Genomic DNA, 13,730 nt, shown 5'->3' with positions numbered 1-13,730 from the left:
CGGACCGAATCGTATTTTCGAAAAAACATGGACGTTTATCTTTTTTTGAGCTGGGCGTTTTTGTTTTTCAGCGATAATGGAAACCGAAAACGCCCAGCTCAAAAACGAATAAATCCAAGGCATTTGTTCTTGGGAGGGGCCAGGATTCGTAGTGCACTGGTCCCCCTCACATGCCAGGACACCAACCGGGCACCCTAGGCGGCACTTTTACAAAAACAAAAAAAAAGGTAAAGGAGCTCCCAGGTGCATAGCACCCTTCCATTGTGTGTTGAGCCCCCCAAATCCCCCTCAAAACTCACCGCCCACAAGTCTACACCATTACTATAGCCCTAAGGGGTGAAGGGGGGGCACCTACATGTGGGTACAGTGGGTTTGGGTGGGTTGGACGACTAATAAGCATTAAGCAGCACAATTGTAACAGGTAGGGGGGATGGGCCTGGGTCCACCTGCCTGAAGTCCACTGCACCCCCTAACAACTGCTCCAGTGACCTGCATACTGCTGTCAGGGAGCTGGGTATGACATTTGAGGGTGAAAATAAAAAGTTGTGAAACATCATTTTTTTGTGGTGGGAGGGGGTTAGTGACCACTGGGGGAGTCAGGGGAGGTCATCCCCGATTCCCTCCAGTGGTCATCTGGTCATTTAGGGCACTTTTTGGGGCCTTATTCGTGAAAAAACAGGGTCCAGGAAAAGTGCCCTAAATTCTAGCTAAAAACGCATACTTTTTTCCCATTATCGGTGAAATGCGCCCATCTCTGTTCGGCAGATAACCACGCCCCAGTTCCGCCTTCGCCACACCTCTGACACGCCCCCATCAACTTTGTCCGCATCCGCGACGGAGTGCAGTTGAAAACGTCCAAAATCGGCTTTCGATTATACCGCTTTATTCGTTTTTGTGAGATAAACGTCCATCTCCCGATTTAGGTCGGAACTTGGGCGTTTTTCTCGTTCGATTATAAGCAGGATAGTTAACCGATTCAAAAGTAATATAGCATTTGCAAGGAAATTTTAGCAAAAAAGTAGCACCCAGTTTAAGAACTCTAGTTTTATAAATCAGAAATTCTTTTCTCCTCTTTTCCGTACTCCTTGCCAAATCTGGAAAAATTTGTATCTTTTGACCCAAGAAGACATCATTTAAATGGCGAAAATATAGTCTCAGAATATTATTTCTGTCCATTTCCAGCGCAAAAGTCACAATAAGTGTTGTTCTCTCTGTGATAATTTCCAGAGAGTTCTCTAGAAATTCTGTCAAATTTAAATCTGGAGTAGTCGGCGGTTGCTCCTTTAGAGGTTTAGAAACACCCGAGATATACTGGGTTCTCGTTATAGGGGGAGAACCCTCCATTGGGATTCCCAGTATTTGGGTAAAATATCTTTTCAGCATATCTATAGCTGCGATTAAAGGTGATTTTGGAAAATTTATTAACCTTAAGTTATTCCTTTGAGCATTATTTTCCAAATTTTCTAATTTCTTTTCCTGTATTCCTTTTTCTTTAATTAAAGAGACCGTTAGATTTTGAAGTTTTCCAACCTCAACTTCCATCTTTAAAACTTTTTCTTTTTGTTCCTGAAAATTATTAGACGGATTTCCACTAGTTTGTTTTAATTCCTTAATTTCACCTTCAATAGAGGTATTCATCTGGAGTAAAGTGTTATTGACCCCTTGAATTGCATCCCATAATGAGTTCATAGTCACCACTGCTGGTCTCTGTAATCCTCCATTACTCCCGGTAGTGGAACCTCGGGCGACAGGGGCATCGGCCTGCAACTGCTCCTGCACTACTGTTTCCTTCCCCGGGGTTGAGGTACTCGAAGGTCCTCCTCCCAACGGCGTTGCGAATACCGCTTCCAACTGCCGTGGTCCCTCGGGCAACCTTTCATTTCCAGGCTGTGGAGGAGCGGTGTAAGAAGGAGGGCTCAGCGTCGCTCCTTCAATGCTGCGGTCCGTACCCAAAGAGGTCGAACCCGTCAAAGCAGTCATCTGTTCACCATAGATCCCAATTCCGAAGCTCTCCAAAGTTGCTTGTCGAGAGATTGGCGTCATCGGTGGAACCGCGGAGGTAGGAACCACCGTCTTTCCCTTTCTTTTCCCCATCTTAAAGTCGGAGAAAGAACTTCCCTCGCTAGTTTAACGATGGGTCTCAGGAGCTTTGGGAGCACACATCTGTTTCTGACGCCATCTTGATTCTATCTTCCTTAACTCTTTCTGAGGTCTCCTGTCCTTTTGACATTTCTTCTCTCACTATGTCCATTTTCCATTTTTCCTCTGCATTCCTATCCATCATGTCCAGCGTCTTCTCTTTGTGTCCCTGTCCCTATCCTCCCGCCATGTTCACTGTCTATTCTGTCTTCCTATCTTACTCTGTCCAGCATCCCCCTCTGTGTCGCTGTCCCTCCTTTTGTATCCAGCATCATCCCTTTGTGTCTATTCTCTCTCCATACCCAACATCTCTTCTCTGTCTCCCTCTCCCTCCCCATGTCTATTTTTCCTTTCTCTTCCCTTCTTCCTGCAACTCCCAGCCCTGACCTCCCCCCTTCCATGGTCCAGCGTCTCTTCTTTCTCTCCCTTCCTCCTTGGTCAGGGGTGTCTATCTCTCTGTCTCCCTCTTCCCATCCCTCCTTGATCCAGGGTCTTTCTCTCTTTCCTCCTCCCTCCTTGGTCCAGAGTCTCTCTCTCTCTCTCTCTCTCTCTCTCCTTCTTTCTCCCTCCCTAGTCCGGGATATGTGTGTATGTGTGTCTCTCTCCCTCCCTCCTAGTCTGATGTATGTGTGTGTGTCCCTCCTTCCTTGGTCCAGGGTCTCTCTCTTTCTCTCCCCCCAGGGTCCAGGGTCTTTCTCTGTCTCTCTCATTCTCTCTCTCTTTCCCTTTGCTTCTGCCCCCTTCCCTCCAAGGTCCAGTGTTCAGGCTCCAGGGTCTCTCTCTCTATCCCCCCTCCCTCCAGGCCTCTCTCTCTCTCTCCCTCCAGAGTATCTCTCTCTCTCTCTTCCCTCTGCTTCTCTCCCCCTTTCATCCAGGGTCTCTCTTTCTCCCTGTCTCTGCTTCTTTTCATCCCCTCCCCCTCCTCTCCCCCTCTCCCACACCTGGGTCAGGCACTTCTTACCTGTCTGCCAGTCCTCCAAGGGCTGCAGCGCCTCTCTGATACAACTTCCTGTGGGCAGGACCCAACAGAGGAAAGGCCCTGCCAGTCAGAGAGGGGCAACTTTTAGTTTCTCTGCCATGGCCTTTGGAAGACCAGGAGAAGGGTAAGAGGTGCCGGACCCGGAGCAGGGGGAGGGATGAGGAGAGGAAGGGATGGTTCAGATCAGATATAGGTGGACCCTACCATTGGGCGGCCCTGGGCGTTTTACCAGGCTCACTCAATGGTAGCTACACCCCTGTTTTGGTGTTCAGAGGGGATATTCAGCAGCACTATCTGCCAGCTCAGCAGGTTATAACTGGGCAGGAACCTCTCCTGCCCGGTGAAACCCTTTTGAATATCAACCCTTCTAAATTTTCAAAGAGGCCAATTTATGAGCCTAACTTTCTAAATCAGAAGCAGAATGCTTTGATTATTTGTCCCACGGTGTCTTCCAACACACCTCATCTTCCAGAGAAATAGGGAAATGCTCATATGGTGCCATCTGCTGGCTATCTCTAGTATAGCACTGAAGCAGGCCTTGAAGGCTGTTGGCATCCCCAACCAAAAAGAAAATAATGATCTTTTTCTACTTAGGGTCCAGACTACTATTTTTAACATTATAATCTTACAAGTAACAATTCAACCACTGCTATAGTTTTGATTGACATATTCCAGGACCCCCAAACTTTGATTATGGACATCTGGAAGCCTCTGGGGGAAGGAGGAAAGAAAGCAAAGACGACTGTATTCCTTCTTTCCCTTCCATCCCTCGCTCCCTCTTCATTCTCCCACTTTCCTACTCAGGTGTCCAGCTCCTTCCCTCCAACTTTCATCTTCCAGTACCCCATCCCTTAACCCCCTCTCATTCTCCTCATATCTTGCTTCCCCTTTTCCCCAGCCCCGTAACTGGAGCCAGTCTGTTAGGTTTTGTGAAATCTGAATGCTCACTCTCGTATTAATGCTGACGATATTCAGTTCTTATTTTCTTATGATTTTTCCTTTTCCCAGATAGTGGTTAGACTTAAAAACTGTCTGCAAACGGTTGTGGGTTGGATAGATTGACCTTAAATCTTACAGAAACAGAAATTACGGTAGTCTCAGGTGCTCTGCTGGCTGTGGTACTGAACGACTTGGAATGTAATGACACTAAGACAGGAAAAGCAAAAGGGATGGGATTTGATATACCACTTTTCTGTGGTTAGAATCAAAGTGAGTTACATATTATAGGCACTTATTTTGTACCTGGGACAATGGAGGGCTGTAACTTGCCCAGAGTCATAAAGAGCTGTAGTGGGAATCAGTCCCAGTTCCCCTGGGTCTCAGTCCACTGAACTAACCATTAGGCTACTCCTCCATGCCATCATGGCCATGAGCTTATAGGAGGTTTGCAGCCTGAGGATGATTTTAGATTCAAGGCTTTCAATGAAATCTCAGATTGCTAACACCACCTTCTTCAGGCTTAGATTTCGCTATAGGATCAAGAATATTACAATGCCTTTGTATCACTCTATGATGCGACTGCACCTCGAATACTGTGTGCAATTTTTTTTTTGTTACATTTGTACCCCGCGCTTTCCCACTCAAGGCAGGCTCAATGCGGCTTACATGGGGCAATGGAGGGTTAAGTGACTTGCCCAGAGTCACAAGGAGCTGCCTGTGCCTGAAGTGGGAATCAAATTCAGTTCCTCAGTTCCCAGGACCAAAGTCCACCACCCTAACCATTAGGCCACTCCTCCACTGTTGCTACTATTGGAGATTCTACATTCCCCCTAATCACTAGGCCACTCCTCCAATAGAATCTCCAATAGTATCTATTTTATTTTTGTTATATTTGTACCCTGTGCTTTCCCACTCAATGTGGGTTACATGGGGCAATGGAGGGTTAAGTGACTTGCCCAGAGTCACAAGGAGCTGCCTGTGCCTGAAGTGGGAATCAAACTCAGTTCCCCAGGACCAAAGTCCACCACCCTAACCACTAGGCCACTCCTCCACTCACCACATCTAAAAAAAGATATAGTGGAATTAGAAGAGGTACAGAGAAGGGTGACGAAAATGATAAAAAGGATGGGACCACTTCCTTATCAGGAAAGGCTAAAGCGGCTAGGGCTTTTCAGTTTGGAGAAGAGACAGCCAAGGAGAGGTTATGATAGAGGTTTATAAAATACTGAGTGGAGTAGAACAGATAGATATTAATTGCTTGCTTACTCTTTCCAAAACTACTAGGACTAGGGGGCACCAATGAAGCTACTAACTAGTACATTTGAAACAAACTGGAGGAAATATTTCTTCACTCAATGTGTAATTAAACTCTGGAATTCATTGCCAGTGAATGTGGTAAAAGCAGTTAGCTTAGCGGGGTTTAAAAAAGGTTTGGATAATTTCCTAAAAGAAAAGTCCATAAGCCATTATTAAGATGGGAAAATCCACTGCTAATTTCTAGGATAAGCATAAAATCTGTTTTACTCTTTTAGGGTCTTACCAGGTACTCGTGACCTGGATTGGCCACTGTTGGGAGCAGGCTACTGGGCTTGATGGACTTCCGGCCTGTCCCAGTACGGCAACGCTTATGTTATCTTATCCTACTAGTGTTACCATATGTACTCTTTCCTCCTTGTGGATCTCTTCAACTATGTCCTCCAGGTTTTTAATTTTTAGGAAAATAATCTTTCTTTTTATGTGTTTATGACCAACGCACCTACCCACATAATGAGAGAAGCCATCTGTAGCCTATTAGTCAGTCTGGACACATGGGGGTGCTAGAGAGAGAGAAAAGCATTGCTGATCTCCTCTGTTTCCTTGCTGGTTGAATCTGTCAAAGGAATTTTGTTCATTTGGCACAACTTTATGTGGTGCAAAGCAGTGTTGCCAGGTGGGCGGTTTTCCGCGACCCGCCGCGGGAAATTTTTGCCCGCGGCGGGTTGCGGTTTTTTGGGCTTCTTTTTTGCTTTTTGGGCGTTTTTTTTGGCAGTTTTTTCGGCCGCGGGGGGGCGGGGTTAGTGACGTTTTGGGCGGGGCCGATGTTCTGGGCGGGGCCGATGACGGGGAGGCGGGGCCGATGACGGCGGGGGCGGGGTTGATGACGGCGGGGCAGGGTTGATGACGGCGGGGGCGGGGTTGATGATGGCGGGGCAGGGTTGATGACGGCGGGGGCGGGGTTGATGATGGCGGGGGCGGGGGTGGCGGGGGCGGGGTTTGAGTTTGGGCGGGTTTTGGGCTGAATTTAGGCTGGTTTGGGTGGGAAAAAAATTTTCCACCTGGCAACATTGGTGCAAAGACTTTCACACGCATCTCAAAAGCCAGCCAAAGTTGTTGAGAGATATCTGCCCTTCCGATAAGTACACTTGGGCTCAGACTCAGTCAAACTCAAATCCAGAAGTTTTTGAAAATTAGATTGTCTATTGCTGTACTGTAAGTCAATCACTGTTTGATGTGTGTTCATTAACTATAAGACATTTTACACATTTGCTATGATTTCTACAAAATACAGGGACCAAACTACAAAAACTGGACTGCCATGTTTGATAGTGGCATATTTATCACTTTATGTGTTGGTCTTATCGGAAGATTTGAGGTCATGTTTATTTAATAATTCATTTAAGAGTCGTTGCTTTGTGAATTAGGTGCTGGCACAGTCAAAATTATTTTCAAACTACTTTTTTCTCTCACATTTGTTCTGATTAAATATTTCTTTAGCGAAAGTAGCAACCATTTTATTTATTTATTTATTTGCAGTATTTGTATCCCCCATCAGTGGCGTAGGAAGGGGAGGCGGTGGGGCGGTCCGCTCTGGGTGCACGCCGCTGGGGGGGGGGGTGTCGGCTCCGTTGGTTCCTTGCTCCCTCTGCCCTGGAACAGGTTACTTCCTGTTCCGGGGCAGAGAGAGCAAGGAACCAACGAAGCCGACGCAGCTCCCAGTGACGTGGACTCGGGGGCGGATCGGCCCTCCCGCCCACCCCTCGCTTCTTTGTTTCTTTGTTTCTTCGTCAATTAAGAATGCGCTCCGGGGGGAGGGTGCGCTCTGGAGGGAGGGGCGCCGTGCTGCACCCCAGGGGGGGGTGCGCAGCGGCGACCCGCCCCGGGTGTCAGCCACCCTCGCTACGGCTCTGTCCCCCATTTTCCCACACACTAACATCGGGTCGATGTTAAACAAATACAATCATAAATAGGGTAAGGGAAGGTAGAGGTAGACGGGAACAATAAATGACAAAGGAAATGAGAAATAAGATTGTCTTTTAAATCAGTGCAGGGTTGAAGCAGCTAAGCAGATTCAGAAGGGTAGGCCTTACGAAACAAATAGGTCTTTAAAGTTCACCGGAATTCTAGATGGTCATGTATCGCTTTCACTCTTTTGGGTAATGAATTCCACATTTGAGTACTTAAGTAGGTGAAATTGGACGCGTAGGACGATTTATAATTAAGAGCACTGCAATTAGGATAATAGGTACGAGATGATCTGATACTATTCCTGGCTGGAAGATCAATCATAGAACCAGGGGCTGCACCGTAGATTATCTTGTGGACCAGAGTACAAAGCTTTACTTTTTGTGTCCTCTGTTTTTTTTGTCTCAGCAAATATGGTGACCCTAATTGAGATGAAGACACACACACACATGCTTTTGCCGTTATGATGCTGTTCATGCAAGTCCCCTCCTCCCATCACTGCTGTATCATCATGTCAATTTCTTGCCCTTGCTGCCAGCTTCTCCCTCAGCTTATTTATTTTTATTTATATTTATTTTTGTTACATTTGTACCCTGCGCTTTCCCACTCATGGCAGGCTCAATGCGGCAGGCAATGGAGGGTTAAGTGACTTGCCCAGAGTCACAAGGAGCTGCCTGTGCCTGAAGTGGGAATCAAACTCAGTTCCCCAAAGTCCACCAACCTAACCACTAGGCCACTCCTCCACTGTTGCTACTATTTGAGATTCTACATGGAATGTTGCTATTCCACTAGCAACATTCCATGTAGAATTCGGCCCTTGCAGATCACCAATGTGGTCGCGCAGGCTTCTGCTTCTGTGAGTCTGACGTCCTGCAGGTACGTGCAGGACGTCAGACTCACAGAAACAGAAGCCTGTGCAGCTTTCTACATGGAATGTTGCTAGTGGAATAGCAACATTCCATGTAGAATCTCCAATAGTAGCAACATTCCATGTAGAATCTCCAATAGTATCTATTTTATTTTTGTTACATTTGTACCTTGCGCTTTCCCACTCATGGCAGGCTCAATGCGGCTAACATGGGGCAATGGAGGGTTAAGTGACTTGCCCAGAGTCACAAGGAGCTGCCTGTGCCTGAAGTGGGAATCAAACTCAGTTCCCCAAAGTCCACCAACCTAACCACTAGGCCACTCCTCCACTGTTGCTACTATTTGAGATTCTACATGGAATGTTGCTATTCCACTAGCAACATTCCATGTAGAATTCGGCCCTTGCAGATCACCAATGTGGTCGCGCAGGCTTCTGCTTCTGTGAGTCTGACGTCCTGCAGGTACGTGCAGGACGTCAGACTCACAGAAACAGAAGCCTGTGCAGCTTTCTACATGGAATGTTGCTAGTGGAATAGCAACATTCCATGTAGAATCTCCAATAGTAGCAACATTCCATGTAGAATCTCCAATAGTAGCAACATTCCATGTAGAATCTCCAATAGTATCTATTTTATTTTTGTTACATTTGTACCCTGCGCTTTCCCACTCATGGCAGGCTCAATGCGGCTTACATGGGGCAATGGAGGGTTAAGTGACTTGCCCAGAGTCACAAGGAGCTGCCTGTGCCTGAAGTGGGAATCCAACTCAGTTCCTCAGGACCAAAGTCCACCACCCTAACCACTAGGCCACTCCTGCCCTTATAGCAGCTCCTCTCATATTTTCCCCCGTCCCTTTCCCATTCCTTCCCTTCTTTGCACCTCTGATTTCCAGGACACTCACTGTCTATCTATGGTCTACCTGCTGTCCGGCCAGCTCACCCAGAAGCTTCACTAATACTATGATATAATCCCACAACCCACTCCCTTTCTATGTCTGCTGTAAAGAGTTACACGGGGACAGAAATGTTACCCATCCCCGCCTGTGCCTGCTAGAATCTTACCTGTCCCCACTGGAATCTTACCCATCCCCGCAAGAATTTAACCTGTCCCCACCCATCCCCACAAGAATTGAATGGTACATAAAAGACAATTCCGGTCAGCTCTCTCTGGATTTGAACCACAGCACTACAGGCAAGGAAGGAACAGAAGCTGGAACTTGGAACACTCTGGTGTGCACATATAAGACTTGTCTCTGATTCACTGGCACTGTGTGTTAAGAGGTCGCCACATGCACATGCCAGTAGGTCAGGTAACACCTGATGCTCGTGCCTGTGTCTGTCATCAGCCTAGGAGCAAAGAGGATTAATAGTAACATAGTAAGTGACGGAAAATAAAGACCTGAATGGTCCATCCAGTCTGCCCAACAGTCACACTCATTATCAATTCATGATTAAATCAACGAGTGTGATATTATATACTTGATTATGGTCTTTCTTTGGCGTTTCTGGGACACTTTCTGAAATAAATGAGTCTTTAGAGAGAGATGAAATTTAGGATATGAAAGTTCAAGATGAACATTAAAAGGAAGGGCATTCTATAGTGACAGGGAGGTGCTATAAAATGCACTACCTGTGCTAAAATAGCACCAATTAGTGGTCAAATAATCCATCCTAATGATAGCACATATTGATAACTTCATATCTCAATCTTCATCTCCCCAACTGCAAAGGCCTCGAATACAAAACCTACTACGCATCCAACTTCTCCGTTATAGGCAGCCAACTCTGGAATGCCATACCTCGACACATCCGAAAAACCAACGCACACCTACCCTTCTGCAAGCTGCTGAAGACTTACCTCTTCAAACAAGCCTACCCAAATGACCCTACTTAATTCTCAAACCTAATCCACACCACAAGAACCACCCATACTCCAATCCTTTCCCCACATCTCTTACAATTGTTCTTACTCTATATAACTGTATATCTCAATGATACTCTGTACCATACTTTGTATTATCTTGTGATAACTTGTGTCATACTTTGTAAGCCGCACTGAACCTGCTATCGAGCGGGAAAGAGCGGGGTATAAATAATACAAATAAACATAGACCATAGAAGTCCGCCTGGCCCTATCCTTATGTTCCAAGTGCTGGAGTTTCCCTTGAAGCCCACTCCAGCCTACTTATCTTCTCATTTGCGGGACACAGACCGTAAAAGTCTGTCCAGCACTGTCCTCATGTTCCAGCCGCTAAAGTTACTGCTTAAGCCCTTTCCAGCCCATCCTAAACCAGATTGCCATATATGAGACACAGACCATACAAATCTGCCTGGTATCGGCCCTAGTTCATCCCAGACGGAGTCACCATCTAAGCATCAGTCGACACATCCACACACATGTAGCCATTTAAGGTTAGGTTTTTTTATAAGTTACATTTTCTGATTAGAGATCCTCTGTGTTCAGCCTACACCTTTTTGAATTCCATCACCATTTGTGTCTCTACCACCTCCTTAATGGCAGACTTTCTGCATTTGTGCTGTTGAAGCAGGGAGGAGGAGGAGGAGACAGCACTCAAAGAACTTGGTACTCGATAGATGAGAGGCTGGTGCAAGTGCAGCATATACTTCTATGGGAACCCTGCAGAAATTGTTTCCATCCCCACGGGAATCCAGCAGGAACTGCTTCCGTCCCCGTGGGAACCCCACAGAACTGCGTCCATCCCCACGGGAACCCCATTCCCATGCAGGTCTCTAGTCTGCTGCTTGCCTTTAAACTAAGCAGTTTGAACTTTTCACCAGTTTTATAAGACAGTTATATAACTGTGATTTGTCAATGAATGATCATCTGAAGCAGAAAAAGTGAAGGGATGTTAAAGAGAGAAAATTAAGAAGAGAGATGTGATCAGAACAGTCAGGGACAAAAGTGACAACCACGGTATGAAGGACAGAAACCTTTGCATTAAAATGACTTGAACTTTCTAGTTCTGACTTGTGACATTTATATTGAATGTCAATACTGTGTTAGAAAACATTAGTGTCCATGCTTTGTCAGTAGTCAGGGGAGGATTAACCTTTGATGGGTGCATCCTCCCCCCCCCCCCCCCCCCCACACACACACCCACCCTGCCTTCCATTGTAACAATAAGACATTTTGAAAGTTACACAACTGGGATTTCACAAGGTTCTGACTGTAGATGAGGAAGGAGCAGGTAAGAAGCGCACTGCGCTTACTCGCTGACTCCTCTGGACAACTGGAGGACAGTGCATGGGGTGGCGAGAACAGACAGATCTCGGTGGGCAGCGGTGCCTGTGGTCCCTCCTCCCACATTCTTCCTTCTGCTTACAGCTGGCTAGAGCTGCCGAGAGACTGAGCCGGGCACACGACAGGACCGCCACCACCGGGCACAGGGCAGGGCCACTGCCCGCTCCCAGGATCGCTGCCATTGCTGCCCCCCCCCAGGATCGTGGCCGCTGCTGTCCCTACGGAACTGCAAATACCATGGCTGGCGGTGATCCCGATGCCCCACCAGCAGAAGAGGGTCTTCCTCCAGCGCTGCTCTTGACTCTGCCGCATTGCCTGCACCCGTGGCTGCTTTTTCTTTCACGTCGCACATGCTCGGTTTCAAAACCGAGCATGCGCGGCCTGAGGGGCAAAGCAGCCGCTTTGGCAGGCAATGTGGTAGAGGAAAGAACAGTGCTGGAGGAAGACTTCTTCTGCTGGTGGGGCCTGGGGGGGACCCCCGCCAGCCAATTCAGAGGACCTGCTGTGTCTTCTCCTCCAGGTCCTCGCACCGGAGTTTTCTCTCTCCTGCTTCTGTCGGGACGTGATCACCCGGTTTCCGTCAGGAGCAAGAGAGAGAGAGAGACCCAAGCGCTGGGAAATTTCCTCCCCCCCTCCCCGCCTCCCTCTCTCGGTGGCCCTGCAGCTGGCCTAACAGGGCAAAAGTCTATCTTGGGAGCTATTGAATTAGCACATCTGAGAGGGCCTCTCCAAAATATTCGGGCCCTGAGTATGGACCTAGATTGCCTATGCCACAGTCCTGCCTTGCAAGTAATAAAAACAATTGACAGATTCCAGATCATTAACAAGAACTGAAACATTAGACTCGCAGCCTTTTTCCTGCCAATATCAGGACATGTTGGGGAAAGTTCAGAGATTTCTGCTTGTCTCATGCACCCAGCAGCTATTGAAGGATTCTGACTTGAGGCAGACACCATGGGATAAACCCTTTGCTCTACATTTGCTGACTCTGCTGAAATTTGTTTTCTTGAGGTGGATTACACTGTTGGAATGCTCCGGTGCTACTAAGGCAAGAGTCGGGGGCACGGGGGCAGTGGCGTAGCCAAGGGTGGGCCTGGGTGGGCTCAGGCCCACCCAGTAGCGGCATACCTATAAAGTGTCTGGCAGGGATTCCCAAGCCCCACCAGCCGAAAATTCCTGTCCTTCCTGCATACCAGCCTTCCCTCTGATGGATTCCCGCCTATGCGGAAACAAGAAGTTGCATCAGAGGGAAGGCTATGGAGCCAACATGAGCACCGTGTATTAGCTGCTGCTTGCTGCCAGTGAAAATCTGCTATTTAAAAGGTATGGGGGGAGGGGGATGTTTGAGAGACCATATGGCATGCAGGCGAGAGAGGGAGAGCAAATCACTTGGACAGGGCGGAGTTCTGCCCACCTATCTTGGGCTCAGGCCCACCCAAAATTGGGTGTCTGGCTACGCCTCTGGTTGGGGGGGGTCAACAGAAGAGCGGGGTTACTCCTGAGACATCTGAACTGGGACAATAATAGCATTTGCACACAGAAAATCATCAAATCCTGTCCATGCTGTGCTGAAGCAGCTTGCTGGAGCTTCTTGTGGAGAAATGCTAAGAAACCGGCGATAGGGTCAGCGGCAGCGCTGTGCGCTTTCACGCAGTTTGGCCAGGGCTGGGGATAGCAATGGAGGTAAAGTGCACTATGCACATCCCCAGGGGGGAGGGGGAACACATCAATAAGGGTGACACAGGGTGGCTGGATATAGAGAGGTTCAAAAGAACACCCTGGTGCGTGACTTCAACTCTCAGAACCACGGCACCCACGACTGTACTAAGAACAGCAGGTGGGCTGGGGGGGGGGGGGGTCCATTAAATAAGGGAAAAGACCCCAGCTAGCTGTGAATAAAAGCTCATTATCCTGGATTTCAGCCCTGGAAAAAACAGGAGAAAGAAACCACAGGACAGAAGGGAAAAGAGGCAGGCTGTACCTGGCTACCTTTTTTAGAGGCTGTTTTTTCCCGTCCGGATGCAAAGGACCTTGGAAGGATGAATAATTGAGTGAAATGTGATGTGATTTGAATCCTAGGCCTACTAGATGGTGAATGTTTCAAAGAGAAACCCAAAATTCTTAAACTCTCCCACAGCAACTGCAATTATTGGGTCTAATTAAAATACAATGATGATCCTGTTTACTTACTGTACTACTACTACTACTTAACATTTCTAAAGCGCTACTAGGGTTACGCAGCGCTGTACAATTTAACATAGAAGGACAGTCCCTGCTCAAAGAGCTTACAATCTAAAGGACACGTGAACAGTCAGTCTGATAGG

This window comes from Microcaecilia unicolor, chromosome 6 (assembly GCF_901765095.1).
Source record: "Microcaecilia unicolor chromosome 6, aMicUni1.1, whole genome shotgun sequence".
NCBI classification, from domain to species: Eukaryota; Metazoa; Chordata; class Amphibia; order Gymnophiona; family Siphonopidae; genus Microcaecilia; species Microcaecilia unicolor.
This window is presented reverse-complemented; position numbering follows the sequence as displayed.